The sequence below is a fragment of the Carassius carassius genome, chromosome 38 (assembly GCF_963082965.1).
Source record: "Carassius carassius chromosome 38, fCarCar2.1, whole genome shotgun sequence".
NCBI lineage: Eukaryota > Metazoa > Chordata > Actinopteri > Cypriniformes > Cyprinidae > Carassius > Carassius carassius.
In genome coordinates this window covers 16,319,651-16,345,451 of record NC_081792.1, presented here as the reverse complement: position 1 = coordinate 16,345,451, position 25,801 = coordinate 16,319,651, and the positions used below count along the sequence as shown (strand labels likewise).

The 25,801-nt window shown below is 36.8% G+C and overlaps 1 protein-coding gene across 1 annotated transcript in view; it reads right to left on the bottom strand.

The window, feature by feature from the left end:
* LOC132119429 (prickle-like protein 2) overlaps window positions 1–17,293 on the bottom strand; it is a 63,826-nt gene extending 46,533 nt beyond the window's left edge. The window contains exon 1 of the mRNA XM_059529380.1: window positions 16,994–17,293. The gene's annotated coding sequence lies outside the window, so the exon portion shown is untranslated. The remainder of the gene's footprint in view (window positions 1–16,993) is intronic.
* Between the last annotated feature and the right edge of the window lie 8,508 nt (window positions 17,294–25,801).

Here is a 25,801-nt window from a genome sequence, read left to right as displayed (position 1 = left end):
AGGGAGGGTTAGGGTGATAATGGTTAAATGTTTCGCTCACCTTGTTCTGATGTCATTAGATCAAGACATCTTCCATAACAACACAGCATGTGGTTGAAATTAGACCCCAAATGCAAGGAAAACTGGTTCTACATGAAATCTTGAAATGCTTAATTTCTGGTCATAGATATCAGTTTGATCTTAGAAAAATACTAACAACTAACATTCTTTCTAGAGTTTCTTTTTCAACGTTTAACCCAATGTTTAACAATAGGGTGAAAAGATGTATAGGTTTCTAGCAGTGTCAGTGTTTAAAATGAGGAGGAACAGATGAAAAGAGCAGAGAGAGAAAGAGCTAATATGAAGTTTGCTCTCTCATGCTTGCACTGACAGTGTCAACATGAGTCTTGCATTTGCTTTTTTGGAGAAAGTCACAAAGTCACATTTTTCTATAGTGCTGAGTGTCAAAACAAACATTATCTATTGTGAGCCTTAGAAACAACTTAAACCAACCGTTAAATTATAGTTTTTATATGAAATACATACAAAAACATTACCATGATTAAGGGTTTAGAGTTTAAGGAAACAGTGCATACAGATAAACCTAATTTTTTCTTGTCCTGCATGCATGCATAAGCATTAAAAGGCACTCGGGGCAAATCTTGTGGATAGTTGGGTTGTGTAAAGCCCGAGGGAAGCTAAAGAGGAGGTCTGTGTAATTTAAAAAAAAGCAACGGTTGAAACCCAGAATGAATGCCAGCAACGACTTGAAGGGAAGTAATATTTGACTTGCCCTCTGGAGTTACACACATGCAATATGAACAAACAGAGTACACAGTACACACCTCAGCCATGTTTAAATGGGACATATGATGCAATTTAAAATGTTCCTTTCTCTTTAGAGTGTTACAAGCTCTTGGTGCATAAAGAAGATCTGTGAAGTTGCAAAGACTAAAGTCTCAAATTCAAAGAGATATTCTTTATAAAAGTTAGGACTTGTCCACGCCCCCCTGAAATGGCTCGTTCTAACACACCCCCACATATTTAAGTCATTGTGTGGGAAGATTTGCGTAACTGCCACCCAACTGTTCTCGCAAAGAAAGAAGGCGTACCTTTTATTCTCGCTGTTGCCGCCTGTGTGTTTCATTCTGAAAACAAAACTACTTTGTTTGGTCTTCCAAAAGAGTACGAGCTGATCCGAGCTGGTCGCTGAGGAAATACTTTAACTTTACACTGTGGATCGCCAGATCGGCTTTCACCTTTTTTTTTGTTTTCTATTTCCGCCGGCCGCTCCTTCATCGAATTCGCTGGCCGTTCCTCACTCTAGTCCCCAGCCTAGTATGGTGAGGGGCGTAACATTTCAGTCACACCCTTGTGGCATTTTGCCAATCACAATGCAATGGATAGCTGGCCAATCAGAGAACACCTCACTTTTCAGACTGATAAGCTTTTTTAAAAATCGACACATTTCAGAAGGCGGGGCATAGAGGAGAAACAATAATGTATAGTATGTGGAAAATAATGTGTTTTTTAACCTTAAACCACATAAACACATTTCATTACACCAAATACACAAAATAATGTCCTTTTTACCATCATATGACCCCTTTAAGCACTAAAACTCATGGTCTCTACATATTTACAGATCTTGCCCACCTAATTACATTTGCACAGTCAGTCAGTCCCATTGAAAGGCTACAGAAGTGTGTTACATTAATAACAATCACTAGCAGTCTTATCAAACTCACTACAGCTTTCACCAGCTTAATGAGCAAAGGACTGCTTAGCAAGACCTGCAAAACAATACCACCGGGCCAGACAGCAGTGGCCGAAAACTGCACCCTCAGTGTTATTCTGATAACTAATGCCCTTTTAATATTTCTGATGTGTGGTTTGCACTCAAGCACTATATATTACTGTGTGTGAAGAGCCGAAACAGACTGGATCCTGTGAGGTGCATTTCTAGAAAATCTGGTTGTAATTCTCATGGGGACTTTTTTGATTTATAAGTTTATTTTTTTATGATAAAAATGACAAAAATAAAATAATAATAAACACTCCTGGATGATATCCTCTCTTTATGTCTGCTGTATTTGGGAAATCAATTACAAGCAACTGTGCATTTTTACTTGTTTGGAAAAGATTCAACAAATGATCTTGTGTCCCAGAGGAAAAGAAGAGAGGATACGGACAGAGAGAGAGAAAGAAAAGGGGGGGGGGGTTCTGTCAGGCTGGGGGAGTGAATGAGACCTGTATCTGCATATTGCTGTGCATAAGGACGCCAACAAAAGCCTGATCGAAGATCAGATAAAACAGTGCATGATTGCCAAGTGTTGCCTTTGCTGGAAGAGCTTTGTATGCAAGAAGGCCAACATTGGGAATTTAATCTTTACTGATTATTGCAGGACTACAGTCATCTAGCCCACACACACACTCACACTTCAGTATGAATCTTTAACTTGAATTATGATCAGCTAGGACTTAAGCTTGGCTGAACATTGCCTAAATTAATGGTTTTGAATGAGGAGAAAAGAAACATTAGAGTTGAGTATGTTTAGGATTTGAACACAGTAATGTTCTCTAATCTAATTTAGGCTACTAATACATTTAGATAGTAGAATATCATAGTAGAATATTTGAACAAATGCATTGGTGGGCTTCTAAAAGCTTGAAAAAAAAAATAATTTAAAACAAAGGAAAATGTTCATAATGTTATGAATGTTATGAAAGATTTCAATTTCAAATAAATGCTGTTCCTTATAACTTTCTATCCGTCAAATAATCCTAAAAATTGTATCATGGTTTCCACAAAAATATTAAGCTTTAAAAATATCAAGTTTTCATCAATGATATTAATAATAATAAGAAGAAATGTTTCTTAAGCTGCAAATGAGTCTATATGCAAATCTGGAACAATAGATGCTTTTAAGAGCTCTCCAAAAATGGGTCAATTTAAATAATATACAAAAAAACTACAATAAAATTTTATTAATACTACCAACAATAAATCTGTCGAAGCCACATACAGTATAATGCTTAAAAATGTTACCTGGTTTTCTTAAATTACATAAATATATATAACTTTCTGTCTGTCTCTCTATTAGTTTATTGTTCTCTTTTTCAATTTTTTTCTCCGTTATCTTCTTGTGTTTTTCATTTTCCTGCCATAGAATATCCGAGGGCATTAGCATAATTTGGAATCACGCTGCTCTCTGCACGATGACGCACACGCACAAACCTACAATTTTTCTCACTCCCTTGGACAAGAGCCTCCAATTGTGACAGGACTATGAAGACATCACGCACAGCAAATTGGTGGAAAAAGTCCCCTTATGTCACTCAGCGCACAGAGGAAAAGCTGTTGTAGAGATCTTGCATGTTGTCTGGCAAAACACCCAGAGGTATCTTAAGCATGCCCAGCCGTTGTATCCTCTTTCACACACACATACACACTACGGGACATCTGGAAAGTTCCAGAGGTATACAAACATCAATGCTAGCTCTACTACAAATTTAGAACACACTTCATTTGGGAAGCTTCTCTCTCCTTTTCTTTGTTCTTGACATCAAATGCCAAAGTTTTGAGAGTCTAGTAGTGGTAGCTACATGGCCCATGATACTGTCACAGCCTGGCAAACATAACCATGCATGTTCCGTTTCATAAGTGAAGTGAAATTCAGCCAAGTATGGTGACCCATACTCAGAATTTGTGCTCTGCATTTAACCCATCCGAAATGCACACACACAGAGCAGTGAACACACACACACACACACACACACTGTGAGCACACACCCGAAGCAGTGGGCAGCCATTTATGCTGCAGCGCCCGGGGAGCAGTTGGGGGTTCGATGCCTTGCTCAAGGGCACCTAAGTCGTGGTATTGAGGGTGGAGAGAGAACTGTACATGCACTCGCCCCACCCACAATTCCTGCCAGCCCGGGACTCGAACTCACAACCTTTCGATTGGGAGTCCGACTCTCTAACCATTAGGCCACGACTTCCCCTAAATCTGACATCCATTTCATCTGACATCCATTCATGTTATCCTATCGAGAAAAGGTTCACACTTGTCACACTTAAGCATGACTTTTTGAAAGTCATCCTTGGGGGTCTGTTTGCCATTTTGTGCTGCAAAGCTCTGAAAACGAGTGTGTATAGACGAGGTCCGCTGATTGCGCATGGCGTGCTGTTATGGAGTTGGGTGTTCGCTGCCAAGGCTGTGGTTTTGGACAACCAGCGAGAGAGAAAGAGCCCCTTTTTTCATTCTCGATGAAGGAGAAAAGAAGGGGGGAGAGAAATATATATTCATTATAGACTCATTCATCATCATAGGTATTTTAGCTGTACCTTCAATATTTCTTTGTTCATTTTATACGTTCCTCTTTTTCTTTCTCAATCTTGCTGACTCTGTTCTCCATCTAAATCTTACAAACAGTGACCCCAGACCAGTAACCAGTTTTCAGGCTGACTCTGGATCAGCGATTGTCCACCACCTGTTCCCGACACATCAGAAGATCAGCATTTTATACATTTAGAACAGGCTTCTCATGGCTATACACACACACTCACATTTGTGGTTTTTACAGGGATTCTCCATAGGCGTAATGGTTTTTATACTGTACAAACTGTATTTTCTATCACCCTAAACCTAAACCTACCCTTTACAGAAAACTACTGGCAACTTTTGAATTTCATAAAACACTGTTTTTTATGTTTTTTAAGCCTTGATCTTGATGGACTGATATTGATATTCATACATTGATATTCATTCAACTGAAAGGCGCAATATGTAATTTTTCTGCTTTAAAAATAGCAGATATCACTATATCTATGTTATATATATTTTTTAGTTGTGTACTTACATTATCCCGAAAGTTTCCACGAACTTTCAAATCCAGAGAAAATTATAGTTTAATTAGAAGACACGGCACGTTTCTTTATTTCCGTTTTGTCGCCCGTCTATGGCGTCATATAAACTTTGACCCCTCTAGTTTATCTAACTTCCTGCGGAACCGCCAAATACAAAGGTGAACAGAAGCAAAGACGAGACGAAGAAGAAAAAGTAGTAGCTATTATATTTTATATTTATATTGTTTATATTCGTATTTATACCTCAATCAATAACTTAGTTATGGATCATGATTATGCTTTGCCTGCACGTTCTGTGAAGCGCAAACGTACGGGTGAAATAAATGACCTGAGAAGGTTTTGGGACAAAGAAGAAACGAGACACGGGTAAATATTGGAGTTGCATTTCCAAGATAGAGAGAGCTTCGTGACAAGCTGAAACTACAGAGAGATGTTTGCATTCTAATAAACAGGTATGCATCCATTCAGCTAACTAACGTTATATCTATCCGTATATTTTGTGAAACGATGATGTCTTGTGTAAAACGCAGACGGACTAGCTCTCATGTAGAGTATAATGTAAATCTACATGTGTTCTATATCTAGCTGGATAAAGTAGCTTTTGTTAACATATATTGTGTTTTATACATATATTACTACTAGCTAGATGGAATATTGATTTGATTAGGGGTCTGATAATTATATATCAAACATATATCAAACATAAACAGATTAAACATATATCTCTCCGTTCGAAAAGACGTGATTGTCAAAATACTAGGCTGCTGCTGCTGTAGGTGAAGGGAGACCGCTGACAGACCAGGCTCTTGTCTTCATGACAACAATATCTATACTTCATGTTGAACATAAATATAAAGCCTACTGATAAAGGACACCGTCAACAGTATTGACGGCAAAATAGACGATGTTTGACAGGTGCAATATTTGAAAATCGATAATTATTTATTTATTTTTTAAATTACATTTATATCTGAATTTATGTCAACCTATAGACTTCAAACATCAAAATGTCATGAATTAATATGTATTTGTGTACAAAATTACATATAAACATATTTTCCTATTATATTTTGCCTGGAAACGCTTCCAACACGCGTGCGTGTCGCGCAGTGTTGCCAGACGTACGATAATTATCGTATTTGTACGATAATTTTTACCCCTGTACGATGTACGATCAATAATGAAAAAAATCCCGTAATGTACGATAATTTCAGAATTTTATGAAAATTTAAATGATGGTAGTTGCAGTTATAGGGCTTCTTTACTCATACACGAAATTGGCTCATTACAGACACTAAATGCGTTCGTGTGCACCCGAGGGTGTGTTAAGAATGCAGGAGAGTGCCCTGCTTTAAAGCCTAGTTGCGGTCCAAGACAGCAAGAACTTCTTCAACATCTGGCAACACGCAGGATTCCGATAACAGCGGCTCAGATGTGGAGTTAACTGCACCACGCAGAAACAGCTAAATTCCTTCTTCACTGGACGTGACAAAGCAAGTGTTAAAAATAATTTTAATATGATTTAATATGCGCTGCGACGCAGACAGTCACTGAAAATAATGGGATAGTATTTTGTCTCACTGCTTCCGTCCAACAATACGCCTTATCTATTGTGGTAATTTGCAGGTCGTGTCAAAATGTTGTTGGTTTAGATTAGATAAATAACATTTTTGACTCGTGTACGATAATTTTCTTCCAAATACGATAATTTTGAACTTCTGGTACGATACTTGGACATTTCCAATCTGGCAACACTGGTGTCGCGTGAAAAATAGGCCGGTTCTATTTCTAGCAAGCACGCGTTTTCCGCGCGCCTTGAGCCGCGCCTGAGACGAGCGGCTCACACAGGCAGTCTGCAAGCTCTAACCTATTAACATGGGAGCCGAATTAAAAACTGACACGCCACGCAGCTGAGACGCTTGCGCCACGCATCCAGTGTGTCGCCGGCCTCAGTTAAAATGAGTGAGGAATGTGGGGAGCGACAGACAGTGTTGCCAGATTGGATGGACGATTTCCAGCCCAAAAGCTCACAAAAACCCGCCCACTCCAACAAAAAACCGCCCAAAACTTTAACTAACAAAATAATGTGATACAACATGTCAGTCAAAGGTGTTAAGAGCCATTTTAACTCCTTAAAACTAAATAATAAATAATAACGTTATAATATATATAATTATAAATATATTTTCACAGCGGTCTACATGAGAAACAATACCGCCCTAATAGGGGCTATAAATTAAATAATTTAACTGTGCTCTATTTTAGGAGTTCTAGTAATATTAGAGTCTTGGTGTCATCTTTCCCTCAACAGGTGTAATTCACGTTTTGAGTGTTAAAACACTCTCCCACTCTTTACCATGTAACATATATTTAGGCATTATGGTCGCTCATACAGTTCATACATTTAAAATTAGATCCGTTATTGCTCATGAATCATCACGTGTGTCTGTAGATCACTAGTGATTGGCTAAAAGTACGGCCGCGACGTTCACATCAGCATCAGCACCTCTGCACTGCAGTTTATAACAACGTGATGACTGTTCGGATGCAGTATATGCACACTTGAGCTTGTTTGTTAGCCAATTAGCCTATACAATTTATATTTTTGAAAACCGCCAAACTGACCCCAAACCAGCCCAAATTTTGTCCACCCGCCCAAGACAATTTTTACCCGCACAATCAAATTCAAAACCGCCCAATTGGGCGGGAAGCCGTCCAATCTGGCAACACTGGCGACAGAGCGCGTGTTCCAATGAACAACAACTCCCATGAGCCTACGCTCTTTCCCGATGTTATCAAAGTACGTCTTATGTTATTATTTTGATTGATGACCCCTGGTGGCCAAAAATTCCATACTGTGCGTTTAAGAATAAAGAATGTGATTTTTTGGGGTGAGTAAAGTACACTTTTGTATAAATATGCCTCTGTATTTGTATTTATTTGTATTTGTATTTATTAGTTCACCCACACATAATATCAGAACAAATGGCATAATTCAGATAGCACATATATTCATGTGTGAATCAGGTCTCCCAAAGAAGCTATCCAAGCTTATAATAGGGAGCCTGAGGACATATTGACATACCAGTTATACATTAAAAACAAATAAGTAAGCTGAACAAAAAGAAAAAACACACAAAAAAAAAAAAAAAAAAAACCCAAACAAATTTAACACCAATCACACAACAATGGAATCATAACAAAATACACAATACAACATAAGACACAAAAAAGGAAATCAGGACAATGCTTTTGCATAGAATCTACTATGATCTAGGTAGGCTACTGAATAGGGTGTAGATACAATCGTAAAAGTTCCTTTTTTAATAATTTCTTAAAGATGGATACAGAATTCAGCACCTTAAGCTTGTCATCTAACTCATTCCAAATCTTTGGACCTCTACTTGTAATGCTCAAACTTGCACTTTTAAGTCTTCTATTTTTACCAGTGATCAGGTTTTTATTCCTAGTAGCATGAGCGTGAAGCGGACTACTAATTGGAATGAGCTGAGATTGCTATTTGTCACATTAACCACTTGGTGCATAATGCACGCATAGTGGTATATATTCAACTCAGTAAGCCGGAGTAGACCATAACAGTGAAAGAACGGTCTTGTGGGAGTATTGTACTAAGACCACGACATGGCTCGTATTATCTTCTTTTGTAGACTTATTAATTTATTTAAGTGACTCGGGTATATTACACCAAATTACATTACAATAACTAATGTGAGGTTCAAACAGAGTTTTGTACAGGGTGAGAAGAGCAGGTAATGTAAGATAGTGCCGTATTCTAAAAAATAGACCAACATATTTTGAGAGCTTCTGCATCAAGTGATCAATGTGGCATTTAAAATTTAGACATTTATCAATGTAAACCCCCAAAAACTTTGTGGAGGTAACTGGTAGTATCTCCTCATCATTTACTTTGAGGCAAAGGTGTTTTGTGGCTGATGCTCTTATGTTTGATTGGAACACTATATAATTTGTTTTTTTTAATATTAAGAGATAATTTGTTGCACTTGAACCAGACAGCAATTTTTTGTAGTTCTTCACTTAAAAGAATTTGTAAGTCACCTGAATTTTTATGTGACAAGAACAAATTGGTGTCGTCTGCAAACATCACCTTTTGAAATACTTGGGAGGAATTCACAAAGTCATTTATATATATGTTGAATAGTAATGGACCTAATATTGAGCCTTGGGGAACCCCATATTTGATTTCTTTATTTTGAGATATATGGTTATTAATCATCACATATTGTTTACGACCATATAGGTAACTTTTAAACCAATCAAGTGCTACTCCTCTAACGCCATAGTGATGTAATTTCTCTAAGAGTATATTAAAATCAATAGTGTCAAATACTTTGGATAGGTCAAGGAAAACACCAACTCCACAATCACCCTGATCTAAAGAATCATTGATTTTTTCGATGAGGTCTAAAACAGCCATAAAGGTAGAGCTCTCTTTCCTGAAACCATACTGTGATCTCACTAAAATATTAAGCTTATCCAAATAATGACTTAACCTACTGTGTACCACTCTCTCTAATACCTTAGACAGAGATGGCAAAATAGAAATTGGACGGTAGTTGCCCATATTATTTTTGTCACCTGATTTGTAAATTGTCGTAATTCTGGCAATTTTTGTCATACTTGGCACTACACCGTACAGAAGTGATAGGTTAATGCAGTGTGTAAGTGGTTGTGCTATTATATCTGCAACAGCTATCATAATTTTACTACATATTCCATCAACCCCTCCTGTACGAGAGCTCTTTAAATTTGTAATAATTTTATGAATTTCAGTTTTATCAGTAGGTTTCATAAAAAAAGATTGTTTATAATTTCCATTGAGATAGTGTCTAAAAGAAGATCCGTTGGGAGGTCTAATTTTTTTTGCGAGATCTTCACCCAAGGAGACAAAATAATCATTAAAACTATCAGCTAATGAAAGTGAATTGTCATTTGAGCATTCGGGTAGCACAGCTGACTTCTGGCCCCTGTTTAGAACTTTATTCAACACAGTCCAGGTCCTTTTGGAGTCACCCTGGGCTGCATTTATATGTTCGGTATAGTAAATTTGTTTACTCTTCCTCATAATATGAGTGAGTTTATTTCTAAACTTAGAATATTTACTTTTATTTTCATCATTGGGATTTTTCCTGTAAACCTTATAAAGTTTATTTTTACGTTTGATAGAATTGAGGATCCCTTTAGTGAACCAAGGGTGATGATCATCATTTCTGCATATGACAGTCTTCACTGGAATGGTATTATGAATGGACTCCATTAATTCATGAATTAGACTGTCATAGGCCGTGTCTGGCAGCATCTGTCTGATGTCTTTGCTGTACACATACAGTAATTTTGATCAAATAAATACAGCCCTTGTGAGCACTATATATGGGACTTTTAAAAAAGCCCACAGTTTAAACAGTAAAGGTTTAAAAAGTCTATACATTCTGGTGACATTTTATTTAAAAACAAATTATAATATTATAGATAAAGGAAAAAATAAAAAAGGTTTTTTAGTCCATATTTATTTTGTGTGCACATAAAGAGATCAGGTTTATGTGTATATAAAACAAAACCAGATCTACGATTAATATTTGTATGTGGGTTATTTCATCATAAAAATGTACACTGTCTATAGATATGCACATATTCACAAGCCATTTACTGAGTCATAGTTTTCTAATCATGCCGAAGTATTCCTGGAAAAATGAATCTTTTCAAAATCTCACACACAGTGAGGGCACATGACTCAATTCAATTCAATGTCACCAGTAACATTGTACTAATTTTTTTTTTTCAATAAAAATCATTGCAAGTATTAAACACACAATATTCAGGACACAAGTTTTCCCCCATTAAAGCTTAAGTTTGTCATCCAGCCTTGTCTTTTCCACTCACCCTCTCACGGTTCACTAGTCTCACATGCCACAGACATTCAGACTTGCCAGCAGCTATGAACATTACCATCACAAATGCTGCAAACACACCATTTTCCAACCAAGAGGGTAATTTCACAAAGTATCCACAAGAAAGAGAAGATTGCAGGTCTTAGAGAGAGCTGATACTCCTATATAATTCAGTTATTGTGAATGAAATCATGTCTGTTCCAGGATATAGTGATATTTTATGTGCATATCTGGCAAATCAGCCCCGCACATGCACATACACAGCAGATATTAGACATGCCTAGGGGCTGCCTCACTTTAACTTGACACATGACATATGACACTTGGCATTAACACACGACCTTTGGCTCCCTAGTGTTTGACTTTAGTGGTCATGTCAGTGTCTGGGAGATGATCTATGATCCCAATTAGTGTGTGTCATCAATAATCACAGACGGCTCCATGCAAAGTGATTACGACCACAATGGTTGCAAGAGTCCTTGGTTTAACCATACATGCTCTATCTGGAGCAGCCCTCAAAGTTTCCATAGGCGAAAACTCTACCAAATGGTCTGCCAAGACATGTGCATGTGTTTGTGGGTGTGTGTCAGCAACAGGGTTGAGAACTATTTTTAAAAGATACTGGAACCGAATGATCTTCTTGCCGGTATGTGGATTTTGAACATCTGCACTCTAGCATCGGTGCATTCAGTGTAGTCTTATTAACAAAAAAATGACTCTTATGAGTCTGTTCTTTTTTAATTAATCAGATGAATTGGTTTAAATCGTTCTAATGAGTCTTACTGAATCAGTCAGAGTGGTTCTTCACAGCGCATTATTTTGTCAGGCCAAATTGAACCATTTTAACTGCTTTTATCCTTTTTAACCCAAAAATAAAAATTCTGCTATCAACTACTGTTGTGTGTTCCAACATGTATGTATTTTCTTTCTTCTGTGGAACACAAATGATGATTTTTTTTTTTTTGGATGCACTCTTCAAAGCTTAACTGGATGACAAAATAACTTTATAAATAAAAGTCTTGTTGTAATAAATGTCAATTCAATAAAATAATAATAATAATTCTGATAGGAAATACTTCAAGAACCATCAGAATTGGAACCAGAATTGTTAAATTCCTTATAATTCTCATCCCTACTCCACAAAAACCCCTGATATTCTGTCTCTTTTTAAACATCAAAGACTATGAGCCAATAAGAGACTACAGTAAAAGCACATTAACCCAGTTAATCCTATAACTCAGCTTAGCATGACACCATTAAATTAATCAAACAGCTCAGAATCAAGCTAGTTAAACCCAAAAAGAGCTCCTTATGGTTCAAGAATCCGCAAAGCAGGCGACCAAGCCTTTCTAAAAGCCCTTTCCTTGTTTGGTGACACATGCAGCTCCACTTTGAAGACTAATTGCTTGGGAAAAGTGCATTCTTTCTTGTCTATGTTCAGATTGATTCTAATGGATATATAATAGCATGCACGATCTGTCTTTAAGGAAGATTAGAGCTTCATGGCAACTAGTCGTTAATTTGTTGCATGCTTGTCTGTGTGTGTATTTTAAGTACAGCAGTTTGGAAAGCTAGAATGTAGAACAAAGATGATCAGTGAACCAGAGACTGGCAACCAAATGATTTGACCAAAAGGGATTATGGATGGTTGAAAAAATCAAAGAAGAAACCTGTCCCTTTTCATTCTCTCTATTGGTCTTTTTTACTGTCATCACCTTTCATTATTCTACCATTTAATCTTAGTGAAGTTAACGATCACCCAATCTGTCTCTCTGGCATTTATCTTTTTCTCACTCCTTCAGACGATGGACAGAAGCACCTGTGTTTGACTGACAGCTCCTCAGAATAGCAGTCTGGTTTGTTTGGCTCCCTGCCTCTGTCTTACAGGATGGGGGAAGGTGGGGTGGGGTGGGGGGGTGGGGGGGGAGTAAGTGTCGCAACATACCGCAATCTGATATCGTTGACACCTAAACAATGAAAGGAGCTGTGAATCAAATGTGTTTATTTTATAAAACACCACTGTCTTCCCACGGAAACACGTCATGCTTTATGTCACTGAAAAGAAAAAAATGATGAGCAATCTTTTTCAGTATAAATTTAGCTGCAATTAACAAAGACATGGATTTATGCTACAGAATCAAGCATTACAGTGAATGCAGAGGGATGGAAGACAAACATTTACTGCAGTAAAAGCACATTATATTTGCTTAACATGCATTGGATTTTTCACATGTACATGGCTTTTTGTACTTGTAGGGGTCAAAATATGATAATGGCCACTAATCTGAAATAAAAGTGTTATGGTGCAGTTAAGATGAGGTTTATCGTCCATAGCTATAGCCTAAATGAGGCATAGCTTTCAAACCAAGCAGTTTTCCGTTGGTCAACATAGCAAATTCCCTTGACCAACTTGAGTGCAATCTGAAATATGTTTTCTGGAAATCTTACATTCTTTGTGAAAGATTCCTATTTAAATGATTGGATTTCACACAAGAAAATCAGCTCAACATCCATCATAAAACAGAAATTAAAAGAAGACGACACAGCATGAAGCTACTACTACCGCACAAAATCATGTCAGATGAGATGACAGGCATAAGTACTCTAAAAAAGTAAGTTCCAGTGTGGGAGTTTTTTTGGATTCGCCTCCCTTTACTCATATGTAGAGTTTGATTCATTTGCCAAAAAAAGAGAGAACATAAAATAAAATTAAGCATGAGTTTGATAGCATTATTTATTATTATTTATTTCTAGATATTGCTATATTATTGCTATCTTTTGGGCAGGATAATCATGTAGCGAAAATCAGATATTGAAAAAAGACCAGCAACTATTTGATTTTCCTGTGGATTTAATGATGGCGTCATCGAGTCGGTCACTCAAACAATGTGTTTTGCGTGATGTAGCCTAATAAAATGCTGAACAGAATTCAGCATTACACAAACAAGTGTGCTTTTTTCCCTGAATACATCAGATTAATAAACAAAAATGTTAATATTTTGAATTACATTTTTAGACACAATACTGCTAATATTGTGTGTTTAGCCAAACAAAATTGCTCTTACAATGGTAAAAATGCCCCAGGAAATCTGTAAGGTAGCAAATATCACCCTTAATGAAAATGTTTATATCTGTCACTGCTGTGAAGGAACCACTGCACACAATATGAAGAATATGAAAGGTTTTGTGAATCATCTGTTCAGGACAGGAAAACACACTCAGGAAAAAACTGTCTAATTATCATTATCAACAATATCCCAGAAACTGAAGTATATTTTTTTTGTCAATATTGCACACCTACAACATTATCATATGACTGCCCAGCTTTACACATCAACACCTGTTTGCTGTTTAGACACTTGGCCCATCCATAAGGATTAAGCATGACAGATAATGTTATTTCCAAACACCAATTACTGACAAACTAAAATTGAAAATGTATGACTGTGCATCAAACATTGTTCTGGGAGTGTACTACCTTCCATTCTGCATATCTAACAATCCCAGAATATTCAGAAAAACAAAACACATAGGTGCAAACAGGCTGTTATTGAAGAATGGGGCATGTGCAAAATCCATCATACTTGCAATTCTACAAATTTCTAGCATTTAAAATAAATTTAAAGACACAGCAGCAACAGCTTGTTTGAAATCAAGGGTCAAAGAGAGGTTAGAAAATGGTCATGAAAAAAATGAACTTTAGCAGTAGAAAAAAAATTTAGTCATGTAAAATAAAAAATAATAATAATAAAAAATAATAATAATAAAAAAAATGTTATATGGCCCATTTAATTGCGCCGGACTTATGACCTTTAGTTTATTGATGCTTTAATATACTTTGTGTTTACATATGGGGTATTAAATAGGGCCATTATGAATCACTGGTCCATGACCAAATGCCGTCTGGGTGATCAACTCAGATCTCCTGGAGCCCTGCACGCTGAGCTTTGATTGGCTGTGACTGTGAGAGCAAGAAATAGAGCAAGCAGCAGGAGAGAGGTAAGATTGTGCTTAGGAGGCAACAACCCACCCCACCCCAAAAAAAAATCAATGGCCACATTCACAGCCTGCAGTGTGCATGAAGGTAGACTGAGAGTTTTGTGTCCTTGTCACCTCTCAACATGCCTTCTCCTATCTACACATTCACCTCATAATCACTGTTCTCTAAGTACGGCTAGACTCTTCATTTACTGGCTACTGTCTCTGTATTTATCCTCAGTCCACAGCGTGCTCTCTATCCTGTTAGTACCACAAAGGATGCCAAGGTCAAAGATGGAAAGAGCCAGAGAGAAATAAAAGATAAAGTACAACAGACAGCAGAGAAATAAGACAGGAATTTTGTGTACTGAATGCAAAATGCTCACAGAGAAGACCACTCCGACCTTCATGACTGTGTGTCAAAGTAAAGCAGTCTTTAAAAATATTGAATAATTCGACCTTTTTATGACAAGGCAAAGTTGAAAAACTTTGCGACGCGACTCCCAAAAAATATATATTTACAAATACATTATTCATGATATTTCAGGTAAAATATGCTTATTTGCAAAAATATTTGTTAAACTTCATTTCAAAATAATTCATTTAAAAGGTTACTCCACCCTAAAATGAAAATGTTGTCATTAATCACTTAGCCCCATGTCGTTCCTAACCCAAAAAAGCTTTGTTCGTCTTCGGAACACAATGTAAGATATTTTGGATGAAAACCGGGAGGCTTGAAACTGTAAAATACACTGTTAACGTCCAAATAAATAAGAAAGACATCTTCAGAGAAGTCCATCTGCCATCATTATGAAGTGACGACAATACTTTTTGTACATGAAGAAAAACAAAAACAATGACTTTTTTCAATAATTTGTCTCCTCTGTGTCATTTTGGAGAATATCCACTGAACGCAAACTGCATATTGCTCTCATGTGTATTTATGCTTTGATTTGAACAAAAACAGCGCATCTGTGCAGCACGGCTGACACAGAAGATCATACACTGATTGCGTTCAGCTCATAATCTCCAAAATGGTGCTATGGTGATGGGGAGAGACACAGAGGAGACCGACTGTTGAATAAAGTCATTATTTTTTTTTTCTTCATGTACAAAAAAGTTTTCTCATCGCTTCATAAAGTTACGGTTGAACCACTGATGGCAGATGGATTTCTCTGACGATTTCCTTCATACTTTTCTGGACTTTGACAGTGTAACTTAGCAGTCTATGGGACAGTCACAAGCCTCCCGGTTTTCATCCAAAATATCTTAAATTGTGTTCTGAAGGCGAATGAAGCTTTTATGGGTTTAGAACGACATGGAGGTGATTAATGACAAAATGTTCATTTTGGGGTGTAGTATCCCTTTAAGATACACTTGCATGTATTAAAAAATAAAAGTAAAAATAAAAATATATGAACTTGTAAAATGAACTTGGTTGTCTTTTTTCATTTTATTTATCATGCACACTTAAAGGTCAAATGCTAGTTGACTACAGAGCACGTGACAGGAAAACCCCCTCTGGGCGTGTGCAGGATATCACAGGGTGGCACTTTAAATCTGTCTCTGATGCATGCCGGTGCCACGAGCCTTCACACATGAGTGCCATAAACAATGACAACAGCAAGTACTCGTGAAGTGCATCATCATGATTTACAGTCCTATCCAGATGCACAACAGAGATAAGCTGTCTCAACACTAGACAATAACAAAATATACTGCCTATTTCCTGTCTCAGAACGCAGAATTACAGGCAACAAGGACAGTGACCCCAAACTTCAAGGATCTTGCAACAGAGGCAAAGTTCATAAATATGTATGTAGCGGCATAAATTCCTATACTATGCAGCTCTGGACTATAAGCTGGCCTGCCCCACTAGCACTGTAGACCAATAAAACAACAGCAGAGGTTAAAAATAAAGCAAGAGGCATGTCGCACAGCTGTGAGATACTTTAAGATTTGTGTGCTGTCAGTCTGCTTAAATCTCAACAGCTGAGATGACAAGAGGTTGTGGATTTCTTTAGCTCTTAGCATTTAGCCTGGTCTGTTAATCATATGGATTGCAGTCAAGACACATTTGCTCACAATACAGCCATAAAACAAAGACATTCTCACCAAAGAAAGATGAAAAGCAAGCAGCACAAAAACTTTAAAATTCAGCACAAGAATGACAGGTGATGTATGACAGCATATGGAACACACAAAACCAAAATCCTAACAGTGTGTAAAATGTACTTACCACTTCTCTTTGGCACTCGGTTTCTGAGGAGAGTTTAAAAGTCGTTACACCTTCATGGAATAATCACTTCTGAATAGCAGGCCTCAGTAAAACCTCTCAGCCTTTCCTTAATTTGAAAATATGCACATTTGAGTGCAGAGAGCAGGCCAAATGGGATAAGCAAGTGAAAGACAAATGTTTGGAGCTAATCGTTATGCCAGAAAGCGAATTCACTCATTCCCTCCACAATCTGTGGCAAAGCCATTAAAAACAAGAGCCGATCAAATGGTGGAGCAAGCAGTGAAGACATACAGAGAGAAAGAAGCTAAAACGAATACATGCATTGCTGAGAGGTGGCAAGTCTGCTTCCTCAGACTAAAATTGCTTCCCAGCACCCTCCACCCACTAAACTCTCTCCCACTGTCTCCCCATCATGAGTCATCAATCTCTCTGCCAATCACGGCTCAGCAGTCCAGCTGATTAAAATCACCTCTCAGCTGAAAAAAGGTAAAAAAAAATTCTTAAAAAAAAAGACCAAAAGTGTAATGCATTATTCAATGTCCTACACACAACCTACGAAGCTCTCCATTCTGTACCAAGTAATGTCACCAGCAATATCTCCCAAATATTGCTAAAAAAATCTATCTATCTATCTGTCTCTGTCTGTCTGTCTGTCTGTCTGTCTGTCTGTCTGTCTGTCTATCTATCTATCTATCTATCTATCTATCTATCTATCTATCTATCTATCTATAGTAAGGTTAGTGATTATAGGTTATAGGTATTATAGTATAGAATAATGGAGTAATAACTGTTGAAAATTCGGCCTTACCGCCAGAGGAATGAACATTTCATTTAAAAATGATTATTATTATCGTAATAGTATTTCACATTATCAAAGTTTTTACTGTATTTTTGATCAAATAAATGCAGCCTTGGCAAGCATAAAAGGTTACTTTCAATCTCTTTCAATTTCCGACTCCAGTCTTTTGAAGAGTAATATATTATAAATATAATTTAAGTAACATTAAATCACATCGAGTCTAGTGGCTCACCAAGGATGAACTGACATTCTTGGGAGAAACATTCCCATAAACCCAATTTTTCGCACCCCATCATGCTTGCTTTTTCCACAGTACATAGGCACATAATACGACCCTGTAAGCAGCATTCTAGTCTGACATTATCTCTTAAGCTGGAGACTATGCCAAGACTTAGAGTGGTAAAAATTCCATGGCTGCTTGCACGACTCTTTAATGTAATTATATGTTAGCTCGGCACCAGGCAACCTGCTCTGAATGCCTTTGTGAATGGAAGCTTTTTAAGTGCAATTTAAGTATGGTTGGTCATATGATGTGAGATAGAGCACCTCAACAATCAGCTGTTGTCTTCTGACTTCTGCAGTTACACAAATTTGCATTCCACAGATTACTTGGTGTTTTTTTATGCTCAAAATATGTTTTATATATTGTAAGTGCCTGTATTTCAATCAAAGATGCAGTTAAGGAGTCTGTAATGACACCTGAAAAGAAATCTGTTGAGAGAAAATCGTGACTGTTCTATTAAAATAGTAAAGTTAAGGGAAGAGAAAGTCTTTCCCTGCGTGTTCCAGTGAACACGTAAAATCTCACATCATCACTAATTGAAGTTATCAATCATAGGGACGATCCAAGAGAGAAGGGTTGTGGGGATCTGAGAGAAAAACAGACAGAGAACTGTTTCCACACTTAATGAATGAAACAGCTTGACCTGCCAGTTAACAAATGCACTCTATTCTTGTTTAAGTGGGAAAATAATGTGACCCATAATAGACATCTTTGACTAAGCACAGGGTGCGGAAAACCTCAAAATATTCTGAAGAGGGCAAAGACAGAGCATGAGAGAGCTCCATGAATAAAAAGGCATTAAGAAATGCGTAATTAAATCTGAGAGCGAGAAGGAAAAGTCATTGACGACAGGACCTTTTTGGACTATTTGGACTGGATAGTAAGACACTCCAACACTATTTGCATATAATACAATGTTTACTGCACTTTGTTTTTCTTCTTGTTATTTCCCTACAGCAGCTAATGAAATGCACATTCGCAGAAAACAGCTTACTTCCACGTCGAAAAATAAGGTGGACCTCCAAAAATATGCAATTTATTAATTTGAAGAAAGAAAAAAACCCATCTTAAACCAGATGTTTTATTTTTATAATACTTGGTTTTAAAGGATTTTTAGAGGGGTTAAGAAGCCATGAGGCCAATTAGCCAATCAGTTAAACCAGGTAAAGCCAGTTTGACTACGTTTAGGCAGGCTGGCTTGACTAGGTTTTGTTTTTGTAAGCAAGAATACCAGGGTTTTTATTTATTTATTTGTATTTTTATTCCTATAGATCTCTTGAGAAGTGATGAGCAATAGCTGGTCTAAGCACAGGCTAGTGTGGGAGGGAGATCTTTCACTGCCTGGTTCTCATTATAGGAACTTTTGCAGATCAGAGTTTGTTCTTGTAGAGTGAAGAGAAAGAAAGCAAAGAGATGAGGAAATGATTATATACAAACAAATTAAATAATATAAACAATTTGTTATGAAGATGAATATTATGAAAATTATTATAATTAAGATGAATTACAAAAGCATACGTATGGTTATAAGATTAATGTTTTACTTTTTTTAACACACAAATAAGAAATTTATCGATACTTTTAAATATGAAACCAAAACACCAGTCGCTAGCAGCAAAGGACTGTTTAAATGAGTAGCCTAAGAAATTCATTCATTCATAGTCATTCATTCAAATGTGTTACAAACTGTGAACTTTATGTCTTCTTCACTCACAGTGAAGAACTTCCACGCCAACGACATGTTTACATGTGGATGTGAGCGTAGCTGTTACATCACAACAGACCGGCTCGGAACCGGTGTTACACCGAATTCTGTAACACCGGCAAGACGTGAGACTGACCAGCCAGTCCAGACCGATCATGCAGAAAAGCGGCTGATTCTGGTCCTTGGTCAGTAGATCTACGCATCTCTAATGAATATTATAAAATGACAATGATGGAATCTATAATGTTTAGCAATTTGATAAAAATGCAACTGAGATGCAATGACTTATAGGGTTGGGAAGATAGATGATGCCGTCATCTATCACCAATGGCTGACAGACATTACCTCATCGTGATTCCACTGTGATCTCATGAACATATAAAATTAGGTTTCCAAGAGAACTCTCTGCTTAAAACCACCAGGAGAGATATCAGACAAAGGACGGCAGAGATGTGATGCAAGACCTCTCCTGGAAAGCACAGCATCAGCATATTGAGGGAACTGACAGTGTTCAACATGGAAGAATGTCTTAAACGATAACAGATTCTTTGAGCAATACAAAGATAAATCTCAGATGTTTACATCCCAAAAGACATGACCATTTTTGGACCTTTTTATTTTGAAATGCATTCTGGGAGTTTTTTTTAACTCTTTGTGGTACTAACTTTGCTAAGAGCAGCTCACATGTACAGAAACCTTGTAAATGATTACTTATTTGCATGATGTGGGTTTAGAGAGGCTATTAACTAACAAATAAACCAAAACCCCATCAGACCCACTGAATGTTTGAAGGGAAGTCTTAATATAGAACCAAAGATGATTGATGGTTGATAGATGGAAACTGTGCCACACAAGCTTTCTTGGGTTTTTCTACTCCATGTTAAAAGCATTCTTTGGTTAGTAGGTGTAAACACAAAAAAGCTTGTTTATCTTATCAGCGTTGCCATTTGTAGAACAGCCAAACAATAGTCTATAAAACCATATCCAATGATACAAAACAGGTTTCCTGCTGTAATTAAAGACCTATTGCCTTGAAAGCGACCCAGACAATAGACCAGTCAAGTAATCCGGACCACAGAATTGAGTAGGTGTGGTAAATTCCTTTCAGAATCTATTGTGGCTGGCAGGATTGCTTGTTACAGAGCTCTTAAATGTGACATATGATGCTCACACTCTCACAAATAAAACAGAATCCAATCAGGGATACCTCATCCTGTGATGCAGTGACAAAATCAATCGGCAAATATTACCTCTATTGACAAGCGCAGAAGAGGCCCTGGTCTGTTGGTCGAAGCACTACCCTGGACACACAGGTAGGCACACATATCCATACTGACCAAAAACAGCAAAAACTGCCTATTTCCCCTCTGGGAAGACCTGGGCTGGCTTGATGAATATAACATTTTGGTGATATTGCATCATTTGCATTAAACAGTAACATAAAAGGGGAAAAGCCTATTAGGGAAATAACCTAATATATTATGGGTGGAATAAATGACTTTATGAGTCTCAGGATGTGCACTTTCACCAAACTCTCTAAGAACAGTTTTTGGAAACCTTGTCATCCACTTCATGTATTTTTTAAATCTATATGATGTTCTTCTGGCTGTGAGATACAAATGAGTTTCCATTTAATGAAAGTGAATGGTGGCCATGGCTATCAAACAAGATTTTCAGCGAATAACAACTTACACTTCAGCCTGTTCCTCACACAATGGCATACAGTGAATGAGTTGTATGGTCTACTTTTATGATGCTTTATAGTAATTTTTGCTGTTTTAAACAGAACTGAATCAAGAATGAACTGATTTTAACTGAATAGAGATCAGAATTAACTTATGTTGGAATCACTGAATTATTATTTAGCTGTTTATCAATCCGTTTTGAAAAAAATCTGTATTGTATAAAGGGCTATATAAATAAAGGTGACTTGACTTGACTTTGGGAGCTTCACAGCTCTTCATTCCCATCCACTTTCCAATGTATGGAGAAGAACAGCATGAGCATTCTTCAGAATATCTCTTTTTTTGTTCTGTACAAGAAATAAAGTCATACACATTTGGCAGGTGGGGAAAATTCATTGTTAAAGGGTTTACTATCCCTTTATACGCAATGGTGATGGCACTAATCATTCTGTCATTTTTGTAAAGTGATCTTAGAACAGTGCTACTGTGAGACTAAAAGTGGGGAAAACCTCCAGAGGATACAGAAAACAAGGGATATGAACTGCACTCAGAAATGCGAAAGAGAGACTACTATGGAGTCCAACTGCCATGTGGAAATAAGCAATTCACTTACTGACAGTGAAGTGTAAAGTTCACAGTGCTAGTGTTGGCCCATCTGCCAGTTACGCATCAGAGAGTTTTATCTGTGACGAGACCATAGAGACCATCTTTCTTTGTGCTTGTTCCATCCTTCTTGCTGACTTGCTCTTGTTATCTATCGCTTTTATTCTTTCACATTTCACATCTCTCTTACCTTAACTTTGTCGTTCTTGTTTTCTAGTTTTCTTGGTTTCTAGTTGGATTTTGTAAAAACTATTTTAAATATGATCTGCTTATAAACATGGTATCATGCACACCATTTATTTCCTGAAGCTTGGAGATGATATTAATAATTAACGTTTAAATGTCACCTAGAGACATTTGTATATGTATACAGACATTTAATATATAAATGTAATACAACATATGAATATAATATAATAATTATGAAAAATTGTATTGAACCATGGTAAAAGAAATTTCCCAAAATGCTCTTATTTTTAAGCCTTCAAGATGGAGCCAAACAACAAGTAGCTTAGTAGAAAAGTTAAACAAAACACCTACAAAATCATCTGTTCTTTTCCATTTTGTTGGACTAATGAAATTTCCTTTTTGTTTCTTTGATATGAACAATTGCAATTCCACTACCTGTCATTCCAATTCAAATTCCAATCCAGCATCCCGTGGAGCATGTGGCCAGCTAAATTAAAACTCATGAATTGAAAGAGAATCAGTTGTTAAATTCTGAGTTTTGCACAACCCTGTATAAAAATACAGGAGACATATGACCGGCTGCCACACGGGACTCACTGAAATCCAATTTCACATAAACAGATGTCATATATCAGAGAGTGAGTGAAAGAGAGAGTGAGAGAGTGGGACAGGAGGGAATTAAAGAGCGAAGAAGCTTGCAATAAGAGCCAACTGGTTTTCCGTCTGCCCTGAGAACAAAGAGTCATCTGCGGCCTGCTCTGCAAGACAGACAGACTCTTCCTCTTTTGTTTTCTTTTATTTTATGAAGTGTGGATTCCATCCCACAATCCCTCTAGCTGCATGTGTTGGGTGTGTATGCGTGTTTCTGTGTCAGAAAGCTTGGGAATGATTTAATCATAAGGAGGCAGCAGTAAGAGCCAGAGAGATGGAAGAGTGCTGAAACACGACCCCTTTCAGACATCTTTCCTCAAACAATGACCGACCCCCAGACCCTCCCTCTCTCTCTCTTTCCCTGTACAGATGAGAAACAATGTAGAAGGCAATTTACCATGAATGCAATCATTTCAGCACTGAAAGGCTATTAAAATGGGCTCCTTCACTTCTGAGCAATTTATAGAATTTGGCGCACAATGCCAGCCTGTCAAATACAGCGCTATTATTGGCTTCAAACAAGGCACTCGTGCTGATTTCAAAGTGAAATGTGTTATTATTTGAAACAATCAAAGAAAAAAGCTTTTCTCTCTATTGAAGTTTCTGGTGGGGAGGGGGTTGGCATACAACATCAGCTAATGAGTGGCATTAGGGCAATGACAGTGGCGTGAATGTTTCATTTTGCAACATAAATCAACAACTGCAATACGTTTTCTGCAAATTTGAACGTCCTGGACCTCAAACAGAACATGTGGGTAAAAGTGTCCCCCTTCTTTACTTTCCTCTACCCCTCTTCAACTCATTCTATCTGTACAGCTGAACATGGGATTTATATGTCTACATAATGCGAGTTAGAGTGAAAATGTAATAATACTTCATTTCCTCAGCTCCCTCTCTCCAGCCCCTTATCTTTACATTAAAACTTCTCTAGCTATCAGTTTTTCCCAGAGATGAACCACTGATTCCCGCAAGTGATAGCTTAAAATAAGAAAGAAAATTCTCATTACAAACAACCAGTCACAGTCAAGATTAAGGACACTTGAAGGTCAAACCTTAAAAAAATACCAGATTTCTGCACTCAGATTTTAGAAAATCACTGCATTGACATGAAAAACCTTGTTTTACAAATCTAGGAGATATAGTCTAGATATGGGTCTTTTATTGACCAGTCAAGTAAAGACAGAAGATACCGTGAGATTACGGTACTTTCCCATTTGTACTCTCTCAAAGAGACAAGATAATTTGAAAGCAGAGAAAATAAACACTTAACATGAATTTGTCCTGAATCACTCACAGCGTTCAAATGTGTGAAACAGATGTGCACGCAGAGACTCCGGGAGACATTTCAGTCTTTATAATCATTATCAGACGACAAAGCAGCACAAGAAGGTTTGGAGGCGCGAGCTGTCAGACTGATATTTATGAAAAATACACAGCTAATTTGAACTTTGCAGAGGTCAGAGAGCCATATCACAGTTAACTGAATATGTGATTATAAATGCAGTGAGGGTGAATGTTAACTGATGTTTGTGTCTGACATGAATCATACTAGCAACGTGATTTCTCTCTTTTTCTTTTCTTCACTTGTCCACAAACTCTTTATGTATCTGATGTCACTATCCATCCATCTAAAACGCTTTTGGAGGGTTCACTTCACACAAATGTTCACTGCACTGGATCAGAGCTCATTAAAGTGAGGTTAAACTCGATTCGGGTTTGCACTACAAAGGCTCGAATCATTCGGATGCAAATAAATGCAAGAGCGAGATAAAAAGAAAGAGATTACTTCAAAGTAAGTCTGCATGTGTGTATGCGTGTGTGTTTGTGTCTGGATAACCATTCCCTCTGGTGCTTAATCAACAGGTTATCCCAAAATCCTCTCCCCAGGCTCTTGGCCTCATTGCCAGCGATTACACTGCTAATTTACACCACTTGGAACAAAGACTGGAGCACACACACACATGCAGTGTAAGACAGACAACTGAAACATGTTTTACATTTTCCTTCTCACAAGCAACTACAAATTTAACAGCCATCTGTTGGTGCAAAAAACATATGTGTGTCAATACATATAGGAATAATACTAAAAGCAAAATATTTAATTTGATCATAATATTACACTTAAAATAAGTAGTCTGAGTGTTAAAATCAGCCTTGTTACTGTGGTTGGTGGCATGATACTAACCCACAGTCTGCCAAAAAGAAGCACACCTCAAAGAATAATAATAATATTAATAATAATGGATTAATAATGGATTACTAAAATTGTATATTTATATACTTATTAATAATAATATAATACTTAATTTTAATCTATTAAAAATTATTTCAGTTGCCAGGAATAAAAAAAGTTTTAAAGTAAAAGTGTTGCCAACATTAGTATTATAAAATAATAAATAGTGCAAAACTATAAAAAAAAAAAAAATATTATAATCATTTAAAAAATGTTACATTTTCTTTAGTAAAATATAAATCGACTGTTAAACAAAAACAGTCTATATACTTTCATTTATATGATGTTCATTATATATATTTAGATTTAATCTTTTAATTAATTAAATTCTTTATATCTAATGATATAACTATCATTTATAAATACAGGACAAAATATTAGAAAAAAATACTGAAAAAATAACTTAAACTTGACTGAACTTACAACCCAGACTCACTCAAAGAATGCCTTATCAGTTATAAAAGAGTTTAGGCAAACGACCACAAAAACGTTTTGTTATCCTTATTAATTAAAAAAAAATGCTTTAAGTTGAGTATCACATAGGCTACCATCCTTTAAAATGATTTAAAAACAGCTTATGCACATGGCCACAAAATCTTTTCTATTTCCTTAGACTCTGAGGCATAAACAAGTTTAAGTGAAGAAATGTACAGACCACCA